Source organism: Amblyomma maculatum, unplaced genomic scaffold (assembly GCF_055883805.1).
Source record: "Amblyomma maculatum isolate TAMU_Amacu unplaced genomic scaffold, ASM5588380v1 scaffold_15, whole genome shotgun sequence".
In the NCBI taxonomy this organism is placed as follows: Eukaryota; Metazoa; Arthropoda; class Arachnida; order Ixodida; family Ixodidae; genus Amblyomma; species Amblyomma maculatum.
This window is the reverse complement of record NW_028146740.1, coordinates 9117523-9144411: the sequence shown is the minus strand read 5'-3', so window position 1 is coordinate 9144411 and position 26889 is coordinate 9117523. Positions and strand designations below refer to the sequence as shown.

The window sequence follows — 26889 nt, the reverse complement described above, 5'->3', positions numbered from 1 at the left end:
ATTTCAACTGCACTGTGGCACCTGCCCCACCTCCCACCGCCTCCCAATATCCCTTGCCAACCTATGCCGAGATTACTTCACGTCAACCTTTACCGACTTCCCCGACTTGTTCGGTACCCGTGTGCGGTCTCGTCGCTGCCATGGCAACATATCCTACAGTGCACCATCCTGTTACAGCCTGGCGCCCCTCCCGCCCTGTGTGCTACTATTGTGGGATACGTGGCCACATTGCCCGTCTCTGTCGCCGCCGCCAGCAAGATGAGCAACGGGGTTATGCTCCCTTTGAACGTGCCCGCGTGCGCCAGCCTGATGATTCTACACTGCCCTACTCAGACTTTTACCGGCGTTCTTCCTCTCCTCCAAATTCCACCGATGTTTCACGGCCCTCGCGTCCTTCCCGACGCCGATTCCCTTCGCCTTTTCGCCGCACGTCACCGCTTCGTCCTGCCTCGCAACCCTTCCAGCCTATAACGGAGAACAAACCGAAGCAGTTTTTGGAGAGACAGCTGCTTCGAGTTCGAAATCTAGAATTCCTCCTGGGCGACCGTCGAATATTTTAGTAGTGATTGTTGAAGGATTGTAAGTTGAAGCCCTCATCGACACCGGCGCCGCTTATTCCGTCATGCATTTCTCTCTGTGTTCTCATCTGCGCAAAGTTCTAACGCCATACATCGATCCGCCACTTCGTGGAGCTAATAGAACTCTTATGAAACCCACTGGCCAATGCACAGCACGTGTCCTCATCGATAACCAGTGGCATCATATTGAATTTATTGTGCTCCCGACGTGCGTTCATCTTATGATCTTGGGGTGGGATTTTTTTTTGTCGGCGTCCGCCCTCATCTCTTGCCTTGAGCGCGTTATTCATCTTGCGAACCCCGATATATTACCGACTTCTGATTTTTCACCACCACACGTGTTCGCAGCAGTTGATTTCGTTTTGCCCCCAGGACGCGAGCAGCTGATCATCGTGGCATTGGACTACCCTCTCGATGGCGAGGCCTACGTTATGCCCGCTCCTCGGTGGACCTCGGACGGCCTAGCTCTTGCCTCGTGCCTCACCTCCTTCACCCGTGGTTGCGCGATGGTTTCGGCCCTCAATACAACTCTCAGCCATTCTTACTGCCCAGAGGAGCCACAGTTGGGTTTATTTTTGACTGCGATCCCGTTCCCCTCAACACGCTTTCCAGCGCTCCACCGCCTGCTGCCGAGCCTCCATTTCCGACATCCTCTGCGCTCGCAGCCGCCATCAGCCCTGACCTTACATCCGAGCAGTCCACAGCTCTGCTAGACGTCCTCTTGCGGCACCGAGAGTCTTTTGATGTGTGCGCCTCAGCGTTAGGGAAGACCTCCGTCACCTCTCATCGCATAGAGACGGACGGATCTGCTATTGTTCGACGACGGCCTCATCGCGGTTCAGCAGCAGAACGCAAAGTCATTGAGGGGCAAGTTGCTGACATGCTTGCTCGAAATGTAATCCGGCCATCCACGAGCTCTTGGTTCTCACTTGTGGTTCTCGTTCGAAAAAAAGATGGCTCAGTCCGCTTCTGCGTGGATTACCGGGCACTTAACAAGATCATGCGCAAGGATATTTACCCTTTGCCTCGTATTGTTGACGCATTAGATTCTCTTCAACGCGCTGAGTATTTTTCCACTCTCGACCTCCGCTCGGGATACTGGTAAATTCCTATGCACGATGCAGATAAGGAAAAGACTGCCTTTTCTACCCCCGACGGCCTCTACGAATTTAACGTGATGCCTTTCGGACTCTGCAATACGCCGGCCACCTTTGAGCGCATGATTGATACCGTGCTTCGCGGCATGAAATGGAAGACATGCCTATGTTATCTCGACGACATCGTTGTCTTTTCGTCAAACTTCGCTCAGCACTTACAGCGTCTCACTGAAGTCCTCACGTCCCTTGCCCAGGCGGGGCTTCAGCTGAATACCAAGAAATGCCACTTTGCCAGTAAGACCATCAAAGTACTCGGCCATGTCGTCAGCAAGGCAGGAATCTAGCCTGATCCCGAAGCAGTTGCGGCTGTCGTTAATTTTCCTCAGCCCCAACGTCAGAAAGATCTTCGCAGCTTCCTTGGATTAGCCTCCTACTTCCGCCGTTTTATTCGGAACTTTGCATCAATTGTGGCCCCGTTACACAAGCTCGTGTCTTCCCAAGTGTTTTACACCTGGTCCACTGAATGTGAAGACCCCTTCAAAGCTCTCAAGCAGGCACACACTTCCACTCCTGTGCTTCGCCACTTCCACGCCTGTGCTTCGCGCCCACCATACTTCACACAGACGCCAGTGGCCACGGTATTGGCGCGGTTCTCTTGCAACGCAACGCAGTGTCTGAAGAGCGAGTCGTCGCATACGCCACTCGTACGCTTACTGCAGCTGAGAGTAACTATACTATTACCGAGCAAGAGTGTCTCGCCGTTGTTTGGTCTGTTCAAAAATTTCGACCTTATTTGTATGGCCGCCACTTCACCATTGTCCCAGACCGTCACGCACTCTGTTGGCTGTAATCGCTGAAGAACTTATCGGGTCGACTGGGTCGCTGGGTACTACGTCTTCAAGAATGCACCTTCCCCATCATTTATAAATCTGGACGAAAACACCTCGACGCTGATGCCCTCTCTCGCTGCCCATTGATACCTACTGACGCGGCCCCACATACGGTCTCCTCTCCCTCCTGCCATCCGAGTCAGCCTTCTGCTTGCCACCTGAATGTTGCACCCATCGCTACAGCTCCACTCGAGAACAATGACGATGTCTCGTCCCTGCAGCTGACTGACCCTTACTGCCGCACAATCATCGCTCGCCTCCGTGGAGAATCAGTTGTCCCAAACAGTCGCTTGCACCGTCAGCTTCGTCAGTTCCGATTTCACCATGGAACACTTTACCGCGACGTTTATCACCCTACGGGTCAACGCTGGGCACCCGTTGCCCCTCGCTCCCTTCGTTTTAAAATTATGGAGGCTTACCACGACGACCCCACTGCTGGATATTTAGGCCACTTTAAAACTTACGACCGTATCAAGAGCCGCTACTTCTGGCCTGGGCTTTCTGCCAGCGTCGCCAAATGCATTTCATTATTTCCGTCTTGCCAGCATCGCAAGCGTTCAACATCCCCTCCTGCTGGCCTACTGCAACCTCTACCTTGCCTATCTGTGCCTTTTGACATGGTCGCCATTGACTTGTTTGGTCCTCTCCCTTTGACGTCAGACGGCAACAGTTTTGTTGTCACTGCCATCGACCATCTAACGCGGTACGCTGAAACCGCACCTCTTCGCTCCGGTGCCGCCTCTGAAGACGCCGATGTTTTCCTGCGTGCGATAGTTTTGCGTCATGGTGCTCCTCATATCCTCATTAGCGACCGTGGAAAGACATTTCTTTCTCAAGTCCTTGAAGAAGTACTGGGCGCAGCCAACACCGTCCTCAAGACTTCTTCTAGCTACCACCCTCAGACCAACGGACTCATCGAGCGATTTCATCATACTTTGTCCGACATGATATCCATTATATCGCTCCTAATCACCGGAACTGGGACAACGTTTTACCTTTCGTCACCTACGCATACAATTCCACTGTTCAGCGCACTACTGGTTATAGCCCTTTCTTTTTAGTTTATGGCCGTCAATCATCGACAGTATTCGACACAACTTTCTTCTCTGCTCCCTCTACGTCTAAATCTCTGGGCGAAGAGTTTGCCACTCGTGTGGCCCAGTGTCGCCAACTTACCCGTTTGAACGCTGAAGATGCTCAACAAGAACGCAAAGCCCTGTATGATCAACACCATCGAACTCCCTCCTTTTACCCCGGTGATGAAGTTCTCCTGTGGACACCATTCCCCATTCCTGGCCTGTGTGAGAAGTTCCTCCATAGTTACATTGGCCCTTATACAGTACTCCAACAAACGTCTCCGGTGAACTATCGCGTTATTCCCTCGCACACCATCGCAAATCGGCGTCGCCGCTATGAAGGGATCGTCCACGTCTCGCGCATGAAGCCTTATGCCCTTCGTTTCTCATCCCTGTAATCAGTGGCCGCTCTCTTGTCGGGGGGATTTGTGTGAGCGCAGCGCGTGAACTTTCACCTCTTTCATCTGTTTAGATCCATCATCATCTTCATCATCGTCGCTGACTGCTGCTCGGAGCGTCGCGCGCTGTGTGGCAGTTGGTTCTGGAAAAGAACAGACGTTTGTGCAAGTGCTCTACCACAATATAAACAAGAAATAAAATTGGCCCAAGCACAGATCATTGATGCATGCCCGATAGTACATGCATTGGCGCCGGTTGGAGATCAACCTGGTGTATGCGCTTGTGTAAATAATTTTTATCCAGCCAAGAATATTATAACGAATGCCGAGGAATAATAACTCATTCCTGATGATTAATAACTCATTCATGATAGCTCTGGAATGATAACGTCATTATTGCAGAGAAGCGAGATGACTGCACCACACTGCACGAAGTGTTGCAGTGGTTTCGGAAAACGGCGCGTGCTTGAATGCGGACAAGGGAAAGTTTCGTCGTGCACAGGTAGATTTCCTAGGACATCGAATTAGTGCTCAGGAACGGCAACCAAAGTTGGAAAACATGGACGCCATTCTTCAACTGCAGGTGCCACGGAACCTCACAGAATTAAGATGGCAGCATACACCACACGTTTCTCTCCAATGCATCATCCACAGCTATGACCCTACTCTATAAACTGCTCCGCAAAGAAGCTACGTGGGAGTGGGGTCAGTGAACAACGGGTGTTAAGCAAGGTGAAGGACTTCCTCAAGTCCGCCGATTTCCTGGCGCATTTTGACCCACTTGCGCCTCTTGTCACGGAATGCGATGCCTCCCCGGATGGGCTCGGTGCTGTGCTTTCTCAGGTCGTATGGGGTAGGGTGCTTGGACCTATAGGCTTGCGTTCTCGGGTACTGACAGAAGCCAAGCGAAATTATTCGCAACTGGAGCGCGAAGCTGTAGGTCTAGTTTTTGGGGTGTCAAAATTCCGGCAGTACCTATTCGGTAGGCCATTCACGCTGTTGACTGACCATAAGCCGCTTGTCGAACTTTTTCATCCGGATCGGGCTGTACCAGCGATGGCCGCCGCCAGAATCCAGCGTTGGACCCTGCTGCTCAGTGCATATGACTACGCCATTAAACCCCAGCCGGGGAAGAACGTTCAAGCAGATGCCCTTAGCAGACTCCCGACGTCGCCAACGTCTCAGCCAGAGACCCTGGAAGACACTGTGAATGGCGAATATGTGTTGCTCACGGAAAACCTCAGTGATAGTGTTATGTCCGCGAAGCAACTGGCCGCTCTCATCTCCACGATTACGACTTTTAAAGGTGAAAAAATGGGTCCGGAAATGATGGCCAAGACACTGGGGGCCCAAGGATCTTCATTTGCGATCATACTGCAACCGGAAGACTGAGATAACATGGAGTCATGGGCTCCTTTACTGGGCACGTAATTGTGCCTAACAAAGCAATAGTGGGAACGTTACACCTGCTGCATGACTTCCATCAGGTATTTACTCAATGAAGCCGCTAGGCAGCTTCCTGCTGTTTTGAAAAAAGAACTACGCGACTTGGCCCGACTTGGCCCGAGTTCTAGCGCGGTTCTGCCGTTTTATCCAGGGATGGATAATGGGATTGAGAACATGGTTAAGGCGTGTCTCAGCTGCGCACTATGCACCCCCCCCCCCCCTTCTAGAAAGGCCCGGTCGTATGGCCCGAAACGGGCGAGCGTTGCTCCAGGCTGCATATTGACTTCGCGGTGCTGAATGATGGATGCATGCAACTGATAATTGTGGATTCACATAGTACATGAATCGAAGCTCTACCTCTGAAAAGCATACAGCCAACGCCGCCAAAGAAGCCCTGTACACTTTGTACGGTACGTTTGGTTTGCCTCAGATGCTAGTTTCTGATAATAGCCTGAAATTTACAAGTGCTGCATTTTGGGAGTTTATGAAGCTGAATAACATAACGCATCTCCGGATCTCCGGGTAGCAACGTATCATCCGCAGTCCAACGCGCTCGCGGAATGCGCCGTGCGAACTGTTTTTGAAGAAGAACGTCCATGGGTCGTTGGAAACACGCTTGACAAGGATTCTGTACAAGTACCGAAAGACGCCGCAAGCCCGGAGCACCAAGCTCCTTATGGGCTACGAGCTCCAGACTGGACAACGTAGTGGCACCACCGGGGCCTCGCGCTCCGCAGTCTTCAGTTGACCATCCCTTTCCTGGTGTGTTGCGGCCGGGGGCACCTGTCTGTACAAAGAACTTCGGGCGAGGTGAGCAATGGATCCCAGCACAAATCACGTCATCGGACGGCACTCGCATTGTGAACTCCGATTATCCATAGGGGAAGAACATTCGTCAACACGCTGCCGACCAGATTAAGCTACGTATAGGAGCTACGTATGAGCTACGTATGACCTGGACGACAGAGCCTGTGACGCTGAACGCCAAGATGGAACCGCCAGCCTCCGAGTAGTTGGGACCCAGCGGTCAGTAGTACGCGAGGCTGTTCTAAGCACCCCGATGCCAGCACTGAGTCAGTCAGACCGGACACGAAAACCTCGAGACCGCTATGTACCGACGTTACTAGAACCAGCTTCAGTTTGAAAACTCCAGAGCGCTGCGCGGCGCCGCCACTGCTTGGCGCAGCGAGTGGCGCTGCAGTCGAATTAAGCTTCACCGTGCCGGCGTGCTTGCCGGCAGCTGCAGGCGGTACAGCCGCGCGCTCGCGAGTTCATAGCGCTGACTTCACTCCGTGGAACCTAGCGGCTCCGTAAATATGAAACATTTAGTATTCCTATTTCCTTGCTTGACTTTTTTTTCACAATTCGTAATTGAGTAATAGATTTCATTCATGTAGGCCGCGTGGTGTGCGAAGTTGCCACTGCACCTAATAACGGCAGTGAGAAAGATAGGAAACGAACAAGAGCAATGCGCAGGCCTATTTTCCGACCCGGCCCATCGCTTCTATACCGAGCCCAGCCCGGTCTCATTGCTCCAGGCCTGGGCCCATCCAGGACCCACCCTGACATGAAGCAGGCCCGAACTGGGCCCGCTCAACTAAGCCTCGGCCTTTCCCAGGTCCGGCAGTCATTCCTTAATATTGTTCAGTTATGGCGAAAAAAAGAAATGTTTAACGCTTTTTTATTTCATAAAAAATGATTTAGTCCTCATGTACATGCAAGAGTACATAAAAGAGTCAACTTTCCAAATAACGCGTTACAAAACGAAGCACGCAGAAGAAAAAATTTCTAAAAGACTGCAGGAAGTATTCCTTTCTTATCGAAAGAGCGCGAGACTGTACTACAAAATCTCTTATCTGGGCTAGTTGATTACTAGATTCAGATATAGTTGCTATCACACGAGGAACTGCCCACCTATTTTCTGTATGCACGCTCCATGTGCTCTAGTCACTAAGTCCGAAAGGAGATTGTGATAAATTTATCAATAATATTGTATGTGCAAAGAGTCGTAATTCTCTCTGTTATCTAAATTGCTGAAGTAGCGTTTGGTATGCTGTTCATGAATGTTTTCCTGTGGTCATGACTGTATTTCATGTGTAATTGTTTAGCTTGCTACTATGGGTGTACTTTTGATGTAGCCAACCCACTCCTTAGTCCTGAATAGGACTGATGGTATATTGTTACGGTGAAATAGAAAAGGGGTGTTAATTTACAGTGATATGGCAGTGGGATAAGGTGAAGCCTACTAGCCCCCAGGCACCAACGCTTTCTCCTCTACTTCTCCAAGACCAGCACAATTCTTCCTCGTCGTCAGTGGCGTGACAAATCCCCCCTACTCAGCCTAAGCCCCCTTGGCGTATTCGTGAGTCGTGCGAGGCTGACACGGCTTCAAGCGGGCAACATGACATAGTTTGGTTTTGGTAGACCGACGACCCGATGCTGTCAGGCGGGTTATTGCATAAGTTAAATCGCTGATGCATTTGACAACCACATGTGGGCCGTCATAGTGGGCCAAGAGCTTTTGATGTAGACCACGGCGCCGAATTGGACTCCACAGCCAGACTAAAATCATCTACAGAGTACGTGACCCGCCGGTGACTGGCATCATATCGCACTTTAGAACGTTCTTGTGAAGCACCAGACCGTAAACGGGCGATTCTCCGAGCTTCTTCGGCGAGACAGAGGGTCTGAGCCAGGCAGGGGTGTTCACGGCTTGTGAAGGGCAGGATAGTATCCAGGGAGTAGCGTGGCGGTCTGGCATAGAGCAGGAAAAATGGACTGTATCCAGTCGTCTCATGCGTGGCGGTATTAAACGCATACGTGATGAAGGGTAGTATGGTGTCCCAGTTCTTATGCCCTTCGTCTACATACATGGCTAGCATGTTGATAAGCGTTCTGTTGACGCGCTCAGTCAAGCGATTTGTCTGGGGATGCTATGGCGTCGAGTGTCGGAAAGTTACGGCGCATAAACGCATGAGCCCTTCAACAACATCAGCAGTGAATTGTCGGCCCCGATCAGTGCTGACAATTCGTGGCGGCCCGTGTCGTAAGATGACTGAGTGATACAAGAAAAGCGACACCTGATGCGCCGTAGCAGATGTAAGAGCGGCGGTTTCACAGTAACGTTTGAGATAGTCCACGCATATTACAATCCAGCGATTTCTATCGACGGACTTCGGTAACGGACCTACGAGGTCAATGCCTACTTGATCAAACGGAGCTGTCGGGGTCTTCACTGGGTGCAGCAAGCCAGATGGAGTTGCAGTTGGACGTTTGTGGCATTGACATTGCTTGCAACTGGCAACGTATTGTTCAATCGTCGAGCGCATTCTGGGCCAGTATAATCTTTCTTGAGCACGGTGGAGTGTTCGAACCGATCTAAATGCCCAGAAGTTGGATCATCATGCATAACACGCAATACGTCTGTGCACAGCGTCTTGGGAACTACAAGTAGGTATCGCTGGCCGACAGGCGAATAACTCTTTTTCCATAGGAGGCCATCACACACACAAAGACGGCTTGTAGGTACGCTGGCTTGGGCGGCGGCTAAGAAAGGCTGCAGACTGGTATCATTTTGCTGTTCCGTTTTGAAAACATTCGTGTCGGGGAATGCTGGCTCAAGGATCTATATATAATTGTCGAAATCGTCGCTGCCAGGTCCAGTCGTGGCCATTGGCATCCTAGAAAGACAATCTGGATCTGCATGACGCCTCCTGCTTTTGTACACCACGGCAAAGTCATATTCCTGTAACCGGAGGGCTCAGCGTGCGAGGTGACCACATGGGTCTCGAAGGTTCCGCAGCCAACAGAGTGAATGATGGTCAGTTACGATAGTAAACGACCGTCCGTACAAATATGAACGGAAACGCTGCACAGCGAAAACAACAGCCAGGCATTCCTGTTCGGTGACTGTGTGGTTTCGCTCCGGCTTGCTCAGGGTACGACTTGCGTACGCGATAACATGCTCTCGTTCATCGTGCCGTTGGACAAGGACTGCCCCGAGACCGATTCCGCTAGCGTCCGTGTGAACTTCTGTCACTGCAGCAGGATCGAAGTGACGTAGGATGGGATTCGATATTAAAAGAAACTTCAGTTGACGAAATGACGCGTCGTAGTCTGGTGTCCAGTCAAAAGTGGAGTTTTTTATTGAGAAGGCACGTCAGTGAGTAAGCGACGTCAGCAAAGTGATGTAAAAGCGTCTAAAATAAGAACACAACCCTAGAAAACTGCGCAACTCCTTCACTGTCAGCGGGGGTTTAAAAGACTCAACAGCGGCAGTTTTCTCGGGATCCGGCATTACACCATCACCATCGACAAGGTATCCTAGCACCAGCGCTTGGCGCTCTCCAAAGCGGCACCTTTTCGAGTTTAGGATTAGGGCGGCGTTGTGCAGGCAATTCAAGAAGCGTACTAGACGGTCATTGTGTTCTTGGAAGGATTTCCCAAATATGACGACATCGTGCAGATAGCAAAGACAAATGTCCCATTTTAAGTCGCGCAAAACTGTGTTCATAAAGCGTTCAAATGTGGCTGGCGCATTACACAGCCCGAATGGCATAACATTAAACTCATAAAGGCCATCTGGCGTTACGAAGGCTGTTTTTTTCTTATCCGCAGGGTCCATTGGAATTTGCAGTAGCCAGATCTGAGATCAAGACAAGAAAAATAGGACGCACCAAAGAGGCAGTCGAGGGCATCGTCTATGCGAGGAAGAGGATAGACGTCCTTTTTCGTAACAGAATTTAGACGCCGATAAGCGACGCAGAATCGCCACGAACCGTCTTTCTTGCGTACAAGAATAACAGGGGCAGCCCAGGGGCTAGATGACTCCTGTATCACCTTCTTCCGTAGCATGTCCTCCACTTGCTCATGAATGAATGCGCTCAGATGGGGACACGCGATATGGCTTTTGATGAATGGGACGAGCCGAACCAGTGTCGATGCTATGATGAGTCCGATGTGCAGAGCAAGAGGTTGGTCCATCTGTTTGAGAAAGGTCAAACATACGTGAAGAAGGTAGAAGATAACAACAAGAGTACGGCGTTGAGGTGAGCTGTGATCGCCGCTGATTATGCGGAAGATCGAAGTTTCATCAGCAGGCAGAGGTACGGTGGCACTCGTAGCATCTGTGACCAAAGGAACTATGTGGGGCGCATCGGGTAAACAGGAGGCAAGCTTCAATCCCGTTGGTAAACCTGCGGGCTCAGACGATGGATTAATTGTCCATAACGAGGCACTACCGTGATGCACGGAGATCATACAGTGAGGGATAATAACATTTTTCTTCAGGCATGCCGAGTGAACTTGGTGCACCACGGCCTGAAATGAAACCTGGTCAAGAAGTGGAGCGGACACGGGAACGAACATGGCAGACAAAGGTGGAACTACTGTGTTTTCGGTAATACTTAAAACTGTGTCTTCATTACGGCCACTTTCAAAAAGAGTCGGCAGATGCGAGCCGTCAAAATGAACCTCTTGACTTCGGCAGTCCACGGTGGCGCCACAAAACTTCAAGAAGTCCATTCCTAAAATGATGTCATGCGTAGAGTGGGGTAAGACTACGAATTCGGCTTGAAACATTGCACCATTTACAGTCACTTGCGCACTACACACACCCAGTGCCCGCAACGCCTCTCCACTCACACCACAAAACGTTGAAGCACGGTCATATTCAAACATCACTTTGCGTCCCAACAAGCGCCTAAACTGATCACTCATCACAGACACAGTCGCACCCGTATCCACCAAAGCTAATGTGTACACACCATCAATAAACACACCAATTTTGTTTTTGAGCAATATAGTTGGAAGGATGTTGGCACACAGCGCATTTCCAGCGGCCTCACCCCCATTGGTAGCGCTGGTTAGTTTTCCTACTGAGGATGCTGAGGCGACATGGTGCGCCGCCGCGGTGATGGAGAACGACGCGCACGGAAGGCGGGTGGAGGAGTAACACTTCTATCAGATGCAGGGGAGTGGTCGCGGAGATTCTGGCTATGGATGTTGCGGTAATACCCACGCTGAGTATAGGATTGCTGAAAAACGGGACTGGATTGCCGATTGTTAGGTACTGTTGGAGGCGTCGGACGATTATAGCGAGATGAGAACCTACTTCGGCAGTACCTGGCGATGTGACCTTCGAAGCCGCAGCGGTAGCATATCGGCGGGGAAGGTAGAAAATGCTGTTGGGAATAAGAGCAAGGAACAGCTGGGCGCATCGTAGGTCTGGCTAAATTCTCATACTGCTCAGGAATCCTGGTAGATCGAATGGAAGATCTATGTGCACTTGAGGTGACGTCTTACCTTGGGGCGTCAGAAATCGGCGCATTCCGGTTGGCGAAATGTATAGGAGGATAGTCAATAGAAGCTGCAACTTCAGGAGCTTGTGCGAAAGGCTGCACTGTAATCGCTTGTGGTGGTGAAGCCGGCCGTCTAGATACCCTCTGGACAGAGACTTCAGCAGATTCGTGCAGGGGAAGTGGGTTGAGCCGCGCCAGTTCTTCCCGCACGATTTGCCGGATCGTCGACGGAAGATCTAGTTGGGCATGGTCATCAAGGCTGGCCACGGTAGGCACGTTGGCCAGCCGCCGAAATTTTGGCGCAATACGACGGGTTTTGGGAGCTTGAAAAGCGCGGATGTGTTTAATAATATCGGAGACGGTTTCAATTGTGTCTTTGGCAATTACAAAGTTGTACACGTCAGCCGCGATGCCCTTCAAAATGTGGCCGACTCTGTCTTCTTCGCGCATGTTGGAATTCACACATTTGCACAATCTGAGGATCTCGTCTGTATAAGTGGTACAAGTTTCATCCGGCAATTGAGCTCTTTGAGTAAGGATCTGCTCAGCCCGCTTTTTGCTCGGTACAGAGTCACCAAAACGCTGTTTTATCTCGTTGGCAAACGGTTCCCAAGTTGTCAAATTGTCCTTGTTATTCTCGAACCAGGTCATAGCCGTTTGAGTTAGAAAGAAAACTACACTTGTGAGCATGGTGATAGGGTCCCACCGGTTGTACCGACTAACTCGTTCATAATGAAGTAGCCACTTCTCAACGTCCTCACCTTCCTCTCCTGCAAACAGTCGTGGTTCCCGGTAAGGCTAGCAGGGAACAGAGCTGGAGGTGCAGGCCTTTCACCAGCCTGACTTCCAGCGTCGCGGCTGGCACGGTTAGAATCGGTGTGGTCCATGATTTTTGGAAGCGGTGGCAGTCCAGCAAGGCGGCGACTACGTCGAAACTCAAGTTGATCTTGCTGCGCCGTACTTAGGGATCGAACGGAGCACCTTCCACCAAGTAGTTACAGTGAAATAGAGAAGGGGCGTTCATTTACAGTGATATGGCAGTGGGATAAGGTGAAGCCCCCATTCACCAACGCTTTCTCCTCTTCTTCCCCAGACCAGCACAATTCTTCCTCGTCGTCAGTGGCTTGACAATATTTAAAATAAATAAATGATGCTGCTTAAATGTTTCATAATCCCAAATCAAGATTTAAGGTTCGAGAGCTATAGATTATCGGAATTTAAATATGGCTGCTTATTAGGAATTAGCTCTTGGAGAATATTATTTGCTGAATCAAACAGGCTGTCCGCGGCAACTATGCCTCAAGAACCTTTGTTGGCAAGGGCAGAAGAAGAAAAAAAGCCTACATATTCTTCTGAAGCGTTCAATGCCGCAATCCGCATCCCTATGGAGACGACAAGCGGGCACAGCCCTTTATTGTGCATGTTTTTGTGTTTGAATACCCGAATATTCCTATTGCTGTACGCGCTTATTCAATGCCGTTTCTCGTAGCGTAGAGACGTTTTTTTTTTTTTTCTTTTGTGGGAGGCGGTAGTCTAAGGCAGAGAAAGGCTTATTTTAAAAAGATGGCTGCCCGCTGACCTTATGAGGCTTCAAATGCCCAGTCACTAAGGTAACACGAACACAAAATCGAGAAAAGAGTGCCTTCTGCTAGATCCGACGAAGTGTGTTCCTCAATGAGGTTATATAGTTCTATATAACCTTTTTAGTGCTCACTGATTGCTGAAAATTCCCAATTTTGTAGGCGCGTGCTCACATACACGAGGCTTGTGTCATGCATTGCAGCGGTCCATGAGACCTATACCATGGAGGAGCGCGCTGCAGGGTTTTGCGCTTTTTCGTTTGTTTGTTGAACAGGCGTGCGCGCCCAAAGTAGCTTGAGCAAACCAGTGCCGCTGAGTAAAATCGGCCTACAAATGAGTTTTTCCTCATGCGGCGTTAACAAATGTATATTTAGTAGGACCACTTGAATGATTTTAATGTCAGGATTCCTTGATTTCCGAATAAAGACTACGTAGCTAGCTCTAGCCTGGCTTGAGTCTGCCACTTCAAGCCCTAGCCCGGCCCGGGCACGGCAAAACAGCCATTTTCAAGCCCGGCCTGAGCCCATGTAGTCTTCTAAAAGGAGCCACTTTATTAATCCTGCCTACAAGTACATTTTCAAAGCGTGCGTACGTCCGTGAGTCCTTTTCGTTCTTGAATGTCCCTCTCCGTGATACTATACGCGCAGTCAGTCAATGGACGACTCAGGCGAGCGCTCAACGACCCGGCCACGCTTGACAGGGCCCGTTACATTCCGACAATTCTTAAAAAAAAAGAAAATGAAAAAAAAAAGCAGTGCGCGGTGTGAAGAACTTACCGCGACAACTTGAAGAGAAAAACGAAGACGTAAGCAGCGCGGTCGCCTGCATTTGTCTACGCTTCCATCCTTCTCCAATTGTTAGCGCGCTTTCTGTTCAGAACACAATGCTACACAACTCCTCTGGCAGCGTGTTTATCTGCAATCGATAGTGCAGTTGTACTCGATACAAGCGACCCAAAGATATATGATTTGATGCCGTAGCGTGACGTTCTCAATTAAACACTATTTACTAATTACGATAATCAATACAGAAGTGCGGTTGTATTAGTCATAAGCTGTCTAACGACAAAGGATTTGACGCTGCAGCATGAAGGTATATATTTTAATCATGGATAAGTAATTATTGACAACTAAATAAGTCCTACACTTACTCCAGTGAAAGTATACTTTACAAAGCAATCTAGCGGTATAATACTTAATGCTGTAGCGTTCAATATAGTCACAATTAACTAATTAAATGTTGACAACAGAGAACTACAATTAGTCGAGTTCAATCATGTCAGCATAAGCTACACAGCCACTGCGGACCCATTTTGTACACAGATTGCGTACACGGCGAGTAAGAAACAAGTAAATCTGCTCATTAAAATTGCCCATTGATGAATACTCATGCACGCCCATTTCATTTCAAATTACTTAACCAACAATAACCAACAACTTGGAATAGTCCATATTGATTCTAACTAATCGCACGACCGGCAGTTCCTCATGCCGCTATTTTGATACTTCACAATTGCAATTGCCAAGTGTGGCCGGATACAAAATTGCAAAGTCTTCTCTCGAAGCTTTTTGACACATAGGCAACTTGCCTGAATTAAACCATGCGCACGTAGCTAGTTTCTCAAAGGCAGGCGTGTGGACCAGAAAAGTATAGTCTTCCCTGTTGGGGAAAACCAAACATTCCGTGCACGGGCTGCTGCACGTTAAGAATGCAAGGCTCCTTGCAAGGTTTTACAATAGTTCGTAACCGTATTGTGACTATGAATGTTGCCAGCTATTGAAAAAAAAAAAAACAATCGCATTATTGCTCCAGACAAATTATTACTTTGGAAATGCTGCCCATCGCGCACCACCCCAGCTTTCGGTGCCGCTCCAAGCCGTCAGTCAGGAGCCGGCTTCGACTGCAGCGCCACCTACCCGCGAAAGGCGCCGGGTGCCACCCGCGATGTACAACGGAGGCGGGGAGTTTTCAAACTGAAGCTGGTTCTAGTAACGTTGGCTATGTACCGTAGGGCGAACGAGGTGTTACATCGGAATGTCGCCACGCCAGCGTACGGCAACAGTTACCGCTGTGGTCCTCCTCATATTCCTTCTGTAGCCGTTTGCTCAACACGCACCATGAGCAATAAACGTTGTCTGGGCCCAGCCTACGCTGTGTATAGTGCAAATTCTTCATCCTCCGAACCGAACACAAGAAAATTGTTTCTACGAGACCCAATTGAGCAGGGCGTGGCAGTTGTGTAAATAGTCCGGCATAACGTGACGAGCCCTGCTGATATCCAATCGGAAATCAGTTCATAATTCGATTATCAGTGTGCACGTCGAGATATAGTCATGCCGCTACATCACTGGCTACATGCCGTCGTCCGTGATTGCATAACGAAGCAGCGATACCATGAAAGCTACGCACACTGTCGCCTCGTCTTCTGTCATGTTTGTTGTCCAACCGATGCACTCAACGTTGCTGCTGTGTACCTTGAAGCAATGCACATTTCGCTGTCCTTGCTGGCTCTCTCGAACACCCATGACAAAAAACTGGCACCGTGGACCACTCCAATAGCCTGAAACAGCTGCAGAAACAGAAACCTTAAGCGTGCAGTCCTCGTGTCGGCACGGAAACGCAACTACTGGCAAATTTCTAAATGAAATATTAGCGCTAAGGCACCAATAAAAGCCGATACTTCTACTAGGGGCAGAGAAGTACATGTAGTCCGTAGCGGCAGCGCAGTGGTTGCGGCGTTCGACTGAGAAGGTGAAAAGCAAGCGCTCGTACGCTGTGCGGTGTCAGTTCACGTTAAAGAACCCTACGTAGTCGAAAATTTCGTTGCCCTCCACTACGGCGGCTCTCATCGCTTTGGGACGTTAAGCTCCATGAACCATAAACTCGGTAAACCACACGAGTGCTTCACTACTGAGTGTTCACTAGTGACGTTCCTATGAGCTCTTAACGGTACGCATGAATTAGTGCATTTCTTTATTCAGTGGGCAGCACACACTTACCGCATTTTAATGCTGTTATATGCGGGGACGCCGCTGCAACAGCCCTTTTCACGAGAGACGTTAAATACGAGGAGAATATTTAATCACCGAATGCTGTGTCATCTAACTAGCGTTCAGTGCCTGTTACAATATTAGCTTAAGTGCGCTGTAAATAATTCTTCCCTTTTATTCTTACGCGTTGACAATTCACAGCGATAAACCAGAACGGTATTTTTCCAGATTCGAGATTCCTGAGACCTCAGTAGTGTTACTAAAGATTTTTGAAAGCATCATGAGTTGACTCGTCAACGAAAGTTTCGCCTGTCAGTTTGCTTGCTTCAGCAAACATTACTCGTTTCACCCTAATTTTGCTGTTTTAAATCCGTAGCTTACCATTATTTACAGTATAATCAAATTTATTTTTCTCTTTGTGAAAAACTCAATCGTTGGCTTAGTAAAGCTGTATAGTAAAGCTGCAGATGGCCTCTCTTGCAGGCTGCAAACACCACCGCCATGTGGATAATGACTAACGGTATAAACGTGGGAATTGCCAAGGAGATCGGTTCCCGCGTGACTGAGGAATTGGTGCAGAGGCTCATCATGAGATGCCACCGTCACCCGCACACCGACTTCGAGAAGCGGCCACCCCTCTGCCTACTGGGCATTGTGCGCGAAGACCTGCTCACCTGCGCAGAGAAATTCGACGCCAACAAGGTGAGAGTTTTGCTTTTCATCGCCGGGGGAACCGAGATTATCGAAACTATTTCGGCAAACTCATGCTCCCCTCTGCAATATGGATCTGATGTTTGCGTGTCTCTGGAAGCCTTTGTACACATCTGGTATTGAACTGTTGCAGGTATGAGACATTCGTTCGTGCTTAATTATATAAGACAGATATGAATATCAGGAAGAAACTGTAAATCGCGCATTGCAATAAAGCTGTTGAAGTAGAAGGCGGCAGTGTTCTGGTCGAGAAAAACAGGCACGAGCATGCAGTTTGCAGGCCTCCGCAGTCTCTCTATAGTGTATCAAACTACACGCGCTTTTTCTATTTGTACTGGCTCTTGCCGGGGCAGCGCAAGTTCGCATGAGCGAGCTGTCAATCGCTGGGCGGCAAGTTATCTCTGCGGTACGAGCATAGATAGGGCGTCAGAAGCAAGCCTCGAGGATTTTTCCCTGCGGGAGCCTTGCGAGGGCCAGTTACGTGCGGTGGTGGTTTTGACAAACATTTATTTATTCCTTTGTATAAGGAGGTGTCTGGACTGAGGTCCTATTGGCCCAGGCCCTCACAAATCTAGGTGGAGCTCCTATTCCGGAGCCACAATGGCGTCTAACGCCGCTCTCAGCCTGGCGACGAAGGTCAGCTGGGACTACAGGTCATAGCAGCTAGGCAGCGCCGTCTCCAGGCCTCCAAAGAAGGGTAATAAAGGTTTCGGAACGGTTGGGATTGGACGGACAGGCCCAGACCACGTGAAAAACGTCCGAGAAGGTCGCTCCACACAGGCTACAGCCCACATCAAATTCTATATTGAAGTGCTTCAAAACTGCTGGACACACCATTGTGTTTGTAAAAATTTTAGAGAACCTTTCGTCCACTTCCCGGAGTTCTTTACAAGGTTCCAGAAAGCGGCGGTGGCTGTCCTTATATTATGCAATAATTTCTTTGAATGTGATGAGGTATTGTGTGCGCTCAGAGTACACTTCCAGATCAAGTTTGAGCGCCCAGGGAGAGAGCTCGCGGGGCGCCTGATCGCCTATCTCATTGCCCAGGAGTCCTTGATGGCCGGGAGCCCAGATGAGGTTACAACTTGGAGGGTCACTGGACCGATAGCAATTTTGTAGGGTGCGCTTGGCAAGAGTAGGTATTCAACCCAGCTCATAATTCCGACAGGCCCCTTGGAGTCGGTAATGATGCGCTTCACTTTGGAGAGGGAGAGGGCGAGCGCAATTGCGATTTCCTCCGCGTGTGTTGTGTTGTGGGTGTGGAACATAAGTCCTGCCGCTGTGTTAGTGTTGTGGACCATTGCCGCGGTGAATCACCTCCCACGGTAGGGACCGGCAATGGCCACGTAGTATAGATGTTGTCGACATAATGCCGTTCCAGTCCTTCCGCACGCGCCTGGCGATGACCATTATGGTCAGAGTGTGACTTGTTGCCAGGAATGGGTCTGACCCTGAGGGCGCGTCTCCAAGGTTCTGGCGCTCGTACCCGTTCCTCAAAGGTGGTGGTGCATTTGGATGTGTAGTCGGTCAACAATGCGGCTACCGAATGGCGTTTGTGATAGGTGCGTGTATGGATGAGACGATGGACCTCTCGAAGTTCCCGGTTGGTGTTGACCATACCAAGGCCCAGCAAACACTGATTGGATGAGGCAAAGGGGAGGTCAAGAGCCCATTTGATAACTTTGTGATGTATGACCTCCTGTTGGTCCTCGTTATGTTTGCGCACGTGAATGTAGCGGATTGAGTGGAGAATACTACTTGTAACGAAGGCATGCCAGCCGCAAGGCATCTTTACTTTCCAACCTCCCACGCTTATTGGAGACCCGGCGGACCATAGGCCCACCTGGTCGCCATACATGCGAAGTTTTGTTAGTGCTGTGTCCGGTCTTGGTTGTTGGTGAATAAAGAGAAAAAGGATGCGCATCTCCTTGGCATCTCTAATCGGACCCGAAGGGAGTGTAGGGCGAATTGAAGTGTCGTCCCGAGGGGAGGGATGGATGTGGACAAATCATAATTTGGGGGGGGGGGGGGCACATTGTAAACCACAGTACGCAGCTTAGGCTTTAACCCTGGCTGAGGGTCATGACAGGGAGGCTATCAACAATACATATAAAATCAATAACACATCTAAAATAGCAAATGACAGAATACAGTAACAAACACTTTGAGTTACAATTATACAAGCACATCTCAGAAAGCTGCTTAGCTGTAACAAATGGCATTGGAAGCGAAAACGCACATATAAAGTGATAGGACGCGACACACGGGGCACTACTTGTTAGCGTTCATTAAAGTATTGATCGACACTTTTCTGGAATGCTGTTTTACTGGCACTTTGAGTAGGCAATTCATTCCAGAGCTCTATCGCGTCAGGAAAAAAACGGAAAGCGAAATACATTAGTGTGAGCGATGTACGGCCGTATGATTGCATTATGATCAACCAGGGGCTATTTAGCAGGTGGGGGGGGACTAGATTTCCTTATTTGTCTTTAAATCGTCATGCAGTATTTGGTGTAATACTTTCAACCTTTGCTTTTTTATTCGTCGTTTCTAACACGGTGCAAGGTTACAGTAGTGCAACATTTCGCTGACCGCATCAGTCCTCCTATACCTGCCACAGATAAAACGTGCCGCAAGTCATTGTATTTTCTCGAGACTATCTTTGCACTACCTTTTGGTGAAGATTTCAGGCTGCTGAAGCATACTCGAGCACTGGTCGAATGAATTTCTTATATGCCAATAACTTCACATCCTTTGTTGCCCTCGACAGCTTCGCTCTCAAAAAACATAGCTTTTTAAAAGCTGCCGATGAAACCGCTTCAACATGCATGCACCAATTTCAGTCATGTGCAATAGTTATACCTAAATATTTAAAGCTAGACACAATCGTCAAGTAATTGTTGAAGACAAGGATGGTATATGGGAGGCGAGACATTGAGCTTAATTTGGTGGGAAGGTCTTTCATTGCAAGGTTGAAGAGGAGAGGAGACAACACGGCGCCCTGTGGTGTACCAGCGGGATCCGATGGTATAGAGTCTATGTTCCTTGTCTTGAATTCGAATATAGGCCTGTCGTCCCGTGTGAAATTGCGAGATGTATTGGTATGTATTCTGACCTCAGTTGGTATCTTGGAGATGGCTTAGTAGCACTTCATGTTGGAAGTTATCAAAAGCTTCTTTCAAATTATGGCCAGCACTACCTTGTCAATGTGAGGGAATTCGTTAGGCTCTAATATGTCCTGATGAAGTGGTAGAAGTATATCTTGTGCGAAGTTCTGTGGTCGGAAACCAAACATAGTGTCTGCAAAAGTGTGACATAATTCGAGGTAAGTGGACAATCTGTCACGCACCATAGTCCCCATCAATTTGCCAACGCAAGATGTCAGGGAGATAGGGCGCATGTTTTCCGCATCAATTGACTTGCCTGTATTGGGAATAAATGTCACTAAGGCTATCTTCCAGTCCTGGGGGAGAGAAATCCCTCCCAGCCAGATTTGGTTGGTGAATTCAAGGAAGGTATGGTACGCTGCATCCGGAAGTTTTGCCAGAAGTTTGACTGTAACATTGTCCAGGCGCGGTGTAGTACCGCGCAGCATTTTGACTAGGACCTCCTTCAAATCATGGAGCTGGAAGGGGGTGTCCAGCTCTAGATTTTTTTGGCCAGCATATGAGCATTGGGAAAGACGAGGGTCTACCATGGTACAAAGATATCTGCCACATAGTGCTGGGGCCAACTGTGTTGTAGCACGGGGAAAGTCATGAATGGCATGATAAAGATGCCGTGTCGTTTCTGCAAGTGGTTGAGAGGGGTCGATAAGTACACGAAACAAACGCCACGTATCACGACCAGACATCTGGCGCGCAGCTGTCTTACATCGATCCACCCAGTTAGTGTCGGCTAACTGAGTGGCATAATCGGCAGCCTTTTGGGTGAGTTCAAGGATGCGGTGTCTGAGTTTCTTGTTGTGTTTCCGTTTTTTTCATCGTTTGGTAAGACTGCGGCGGGCCTCCGAAAGATGGAGAAGATGGTTGTCTACTTCTGGCGTTGAGTCGGTGAGTTGGATGAGTCGTTCGTTAGTACGGAGAGTTGTCATTAGAGAGGTCACCCAGTCGTGATATTCCGAGAGGACAATGTCGACAGAGGTAAGTGTTGGTTTGGGCATCCACGAAGATGCCGGCGTCTTCTGTTTCTTTATATCAGTTGTGGAGGAGAGAACGCGATTCTCCTTTTTCGATGAAGTACATGTGGAGCCTGTGGTTGGGTCTGTGATGTATTTGTCGCGCATGCGCTCTGGCCGTTATCATGCAGCCGCTTGTAGGCTATAAATACCAGCATGCAATCTCGAATAAAGGCTCTTCTTCTTCTGGCTTCCACGCTGCTTGTTCGTTGTTGGACGCTGGAACATGGTGTCAGAAGTGGGATCGCGTTCACGTATGCAGTAACGTGCTGATCGAAGCGGTGGGGTCACTGTGCACTGCACGATGGATTTAGTGAAGCCACCGCAGCCGCTGGTGCTGTCCGGTAGCACCGCGAAGAACTGGAGCCTCTTCAAGCAGCGGTTCGAGCTGTTCCTGCAGGCCACACGTGAGCCATTCCGAAGCGACTTAACGGAAGATGACTCTGGCAGCGAAGACATTTCCCAGGAACACGTGGAAGCGTCGCAGTCTACAATACAGCCCACTCAATTTGGGCCAAGGCGATCCACCCAACAAAAGAGACAGCCTAATAGTCTTCACTACGACCAGAATTTCCAACAAGTGTCGCGTATTGTGCTCTCAGACTTTTAAAGATTACACCGAGGAAGATGTACTGTATCAGTCGCGCATGCGCTCTGGCCGTTATCATGCAGCCGCTTGTAGGCTTAAATACCAGCATGCAATCTCGAATAAAGGCTCTTCTTCTTCTTGCTTCCACGATGCTTGTTCGTTGTTGGACGCTGGAACAGGGTCCACACCCTTGCTTTGTTGGCGATGGCGTCTCTGCATAACTTGGAACGCAGCTTCTTGCAGAGGTGAAAGTGGTTCCGCTGGGGCCGCAAGCTGACTTGTAGGGATCTTTGCCCACGATAGAGTCGTAGGGTCGTATCCGTGAAGCATTTCGGTGGCCATGTTTGTCCCAGAAGTGTCGAGCGTGCTCTGTCGCCAGCGTACGGGGAGCCGGAGCCGTTAGGCCCAGCTCCGCGTTCACTTGGCAAACAAGGAGACTCGTAAATCGCCGAAAATTGGGCCCACCTGGTTCAGAATGATGTTTTCATACGCCGGATAAGTTCGCCGATCTGATGAGTGCATTCATTCGGGAGTCATTACTATATTTCTGTGCTTCCTGCCAAAATGTGGCTGAGCAGATGCACTGCACGTACAATATGTTCGCGCGCTCGTACCGCCCGCCTGTTACGTGAGCGGCGAGCGCCACGGGCCACCCTGATGTACACGGACGGTGCAGCGGAGTATTGCCCGGACGAAGACTGGAGCGGCACCTCCGGAGGTAGGTTGGGCGGTTTTCCGTATGTTGCAGCCACGTGAGAGGCAATCTTTCTTGTACCGCTCGAAACTCATTGGCCCTCATCGTATCGCTCTTGCCGCGCCGCGGAGTGTTGTATCTTGCCGCGTTAAACTCTGACACTCATTCTGTTTTAATTTTGACATAGTGTTGTGGCAAGCGTCGACAGTATAGTTCGCGGCGCAGCAGAGTCAGAAGTTTTTGCTTATCCGGAATAAACCGGTGTTTTAGGCTGACTGGAGCAGCGCTCGTCAGGAGCGATCGTGGCTCGATGAGCAATTCTCCAGAAGACGGGGCTTTCAAGTTTCATGCACCGAAATCAAATCACAGCGTACTCTTCATTCATTTCATCATTCTTTAAGGACTTACTTATTTTCTACCTTGTTTTGTTCCTCCGACTAAATATGTTTATCTGGATCATAGGTTTCTGTGTTCACATTATTTCATTATTTTTTCAGCAAATTGCAGTCTCAGATTTCAGCAATTAGTGCACTGTTTCCAGTTATTGATTATTGTCGTGACGCTGGGACTAAGTCGACCCGGCCTTCACTTGGTAGCGTGCAGAGACTCTGGGTTGATGAAGGATTGAATCTTCAAAGTTGGTAAAATATATACAAGCAGGTTTAATGGCACTTTGAGAAAACTTATTTACATGAAAGAAAAAAAGGTATATCAGCAAAATGGCAAGCGTTAAGAGTTCATAGCGAGAAGCGTCTGGATGAGCCGTTTACCCAGGGCTCAGAGCCTCATTTCGTTCTCTGCAACGTCCTTAAAACCCCCTATGTCCAGCCCCTCTCTGAAGATGCTGACCAACCAGTTCCAGGGCACGACCCTCAGATATCGGCATCCAATCGAACACATCACTGCACTGATGGTCTGATGCACTGACTGGTCCGGTATTGTTTCTTCGGGCGTGGTCATTTGTTGGCGGGTAGAGCTTGGGAACGGCGAGGAGGTACATTTCTATTCTTCTGCAAAGATCCGATATGGTGGTTCCGGCAAGTAGATTTCCTTCTCAGAAACCCAAGTGTACGTTCGCGCCACGAATACTGCTCCCAGCATTGTCCCTTTCCGGCAATTGGAACTCTTTCCAGCATTCCCGGGAAATCCTCTAATGGCCGTATTCGTCATGCTCCTTTCTTCTCCTGTAAGTCAGCGGACGTGTCATTCCGATCGTCTCCTTTGGACAGTAGGCATTCCTCACTTGACAATAGCGCCTCTCGACGGGAAGGGTGAACAGTTGAACAAAAGCACTTCCGGCTATTTCCCACAGGGCGACATTTCTTTGTATTTTTCTTGACGTTCCCTTGAAAGGGCCAATTTGGCAGTTGCAGGGTCTCGACAAAGCAAAGCAGGCTAACACAAAGAAATTCATGGAAAAAGGCTCACTTCGAGCCCTTGCACCAACAGCACATATCAATACCATGCCCACAGGCGAACAATAGTGCGCGCAAGCGCGGACCATGCACGGTCATAACAGCCTCCTCCCCCGCCAGAAGAGTCACGGAGGGCAACAGTCGCAGCTGCTGCATGAAGAGACGACTTAATGGCCTGCACATGAACGCTTGAAGCTCGCTGTCGCTTCTCGCGTTGTCTTGATTGTCGTAGGCCAAATTGCTTGAGCTGTCTCTGAAACTCAACCACATGTCTAAGCAAGCACTCGGCTCCCGTCTGAAGAGACCAGGCCAAACAAAAACTGCCATCGTTGTCCGAGAAAAGCCCACACTCAAGACACTCAGGACCCACGTTTGCCTAGAAAACCAAACGTGCTGCTTTACATATTCACATATATACAAGCGCACGAAAAAAAAGAGCCTGAGTATCAATTTGGATACTTGATGAGGAACACCTCGGACCGCTTAGAAACAGCGGCTAAGCGCGTCCGCATTCCCATTTAACTTCCCCTTTTTTTTGTATCTTATTTCAAAAATGTACTGCTGTAAAATCAAGCTCCACCTCAGAAGGCGACTGCTCTTCGATGTCGCAGTTTGCAGCCACGCCAGGGGACAACGGTCCGTCTCTACGGTGAATTTGGCCCCTCCAAGATAGCACTGCATTTTTTGAATGGCCCATACAATGCAAGCGCGCTGTTTCTCTGACGCTCAATAAGCCCTCTCTCTAGAACTCAGTTTTCTGCTCAGGTAGAGCGCGGGGTGCTCATTACCGTCGTCATCCCTCTGGCAGAGAACAGCACCTAGCCCTCGATCACTTGCATCACACTGGACCGTGAATTCTTGGTCATAGTCTGGAGCTCGCAATACCGGACGGCTAATCAGCACAGCCTTCAGGTTTACGAAGGAGGCTTCCTTTTGTTCGTCCCAGACTACATTTGTCGTTCCTGTCTTGCAGAGAGCGTCGGTCAGAGGGCTAGCCAAAGCTGAATAGTTAGGGATGTAGTGATTGTAGTATCCCGTCAGCCCCAGGAATGCCCGAATTTCCGCTTTCGTGCTCGGCCGCGGGTAGTCTGCTACCGCAGAAATCTTAATCTAGTTGGGTTTCCTGAAACCTTGACCTACATTGTGACCCAAGTAGTCCACGGTCGCCCTTGCCAGGCAACATTTCTCGGCCTTTACGGTTAGCCTAGCTTGATGCAAAAGGCTCAGTACAGCTCTTAGATGTACCATATGGTCCGCCCATGAGTCGGAAAAAACCGCAACGTCATCTAAATAAGGCACCGCGAATGTTTCACACCCCTTTAAAACCCTATCCATGAGTCGGGAAAAACAAAACGGAGCATTTTTGAGCCCGAAACTCGTCATTGTTGGCCGGTAGCTGCCCGTCGGAGTGACGAAAGCCACGTATCTGCTGGCGCGTTCAGTGAGCGGTACTTGCCAGTATCCTCGAGTAAGGTCCAGCTTAGTCACATATGCCACTCTACTGACCTGTTCTACACTCTCCTCGATATTCGGAATAGGATACACTTGATCCCAGGTGAGAGAATTCAGCTTTCGTTAGTATACCACAGGCCTAGGGTCTTTACCTGTAGCTTCTACCAAGATCATAGGCGAAGCATAATCGCTTTCCGAGAGTTTTATTACTTCCAAATCCAGCATGCGAGTTACTTCCCTATCCAGAATTTCTCTCTGCCTTGGAGAAAATCGGTAGCACCTTGATCGCACTGGCACGTCTGAAGTCAGCTCAATATCGTGCTCAGTCAAATCAGTCCTGCCTGGCCTGTCCACGAAGCAGGCCTCGAACTCTGTTATTATCTCGCCCAGATCAGACAGCTGGGATTTCTTTAGTTCCCCTCTCTGCTCCATCTTTTTGAGAAGCTCCTGAGCGTTGCTTTCGTTTCCGCTGAGGCAGATCAAGTTGTCTCCCATCTCCTCGGGAAGGTTTAACGTTACATTTACCACGGCTTCCCTCTGCACATAAGGCTTCATAAGATTGCAATGATAAATGCGCACTTCTTTACGCCTACCGGGAATTTTCACTGCGTAGTTAGTGTTAGAAAGCTTTGCAACGACTTCAGCAGGTCCTTCCCACTGTACTTCGAGCTTATTCTGCCTTGAACCTCTCAGCAACATCACCTGGTCCCCGATACGAAACGTCCTTTGACGGGCTGACTTATCATAGTACATTTTGGAACGAGCCTGGGCTGGCTTCATGCTGACCTCAACGAGTTCCTTAGTGTTATGTAAGCGATTCAATAGGTTCAGAATGAATTCTACTACTGTTGGGTCTTCTCCGCGCCCCTCCCAGGCTTCGCGCACCAATCGCAAAGGTGAGCGCAGTGACCTTCCGTACACCAACTCGGCTGGGCTAAATCCGGTGGATTCGTGCGGCACTGACCGCAAAGCGAAAAGTGCTGCAGGCAAGCAGGCATCCCATTCGCGCTTGTTTTCATAGCACAGTCCCCTCAGGACTCGTTTGAGAACAGAATGCCATCTTTCTACGCTGTTGCTCTGCGGATGGTGGATCGAGCTATGCACTACTTTATAGCCGCATCGCTCGAGAAATGAGGTGGTGAGGACACTTGTGAATACGCTACCCTGATCACTTTGGACCTCGGAAGGGAATCCAACTCGTGCAAACACTGACAGCAGCGAATCCACTACACTCTCGGACGTCACCTCGCGCAGCGGAACAGCTTCTGGAAACTTTGTGGCTCGGCATAACATAGTGAGGATATAACGGTACCCTGACTCTGTCACAGGAAGTGGCCCAACTACATATATTACTAACCGGTGAAACGGCTCGGTAATGATTGGTACTAACACCATCGGAGCTTTCCACTTATCTTGCGCCTTTCCAACCCGCTGGCACGTGTCGCATGACCGTACAAAATTTTCCGTGTCCTTAAAACATCCAGGCCAATAGTATT

At 49.5% G+C, this 26889-nt stretch overlaps 1 pseudogene; it reads left to right on the top strand.

The window, feature by feature from the left end:
- Positions 1-26889, top strand: part of LOC146172009 (transient receptor potential cation channel subfamily M member-like 2) — a 765506-nt pseudogene that overhangs the window by 46555 nt on the left and 692062 nt on the right.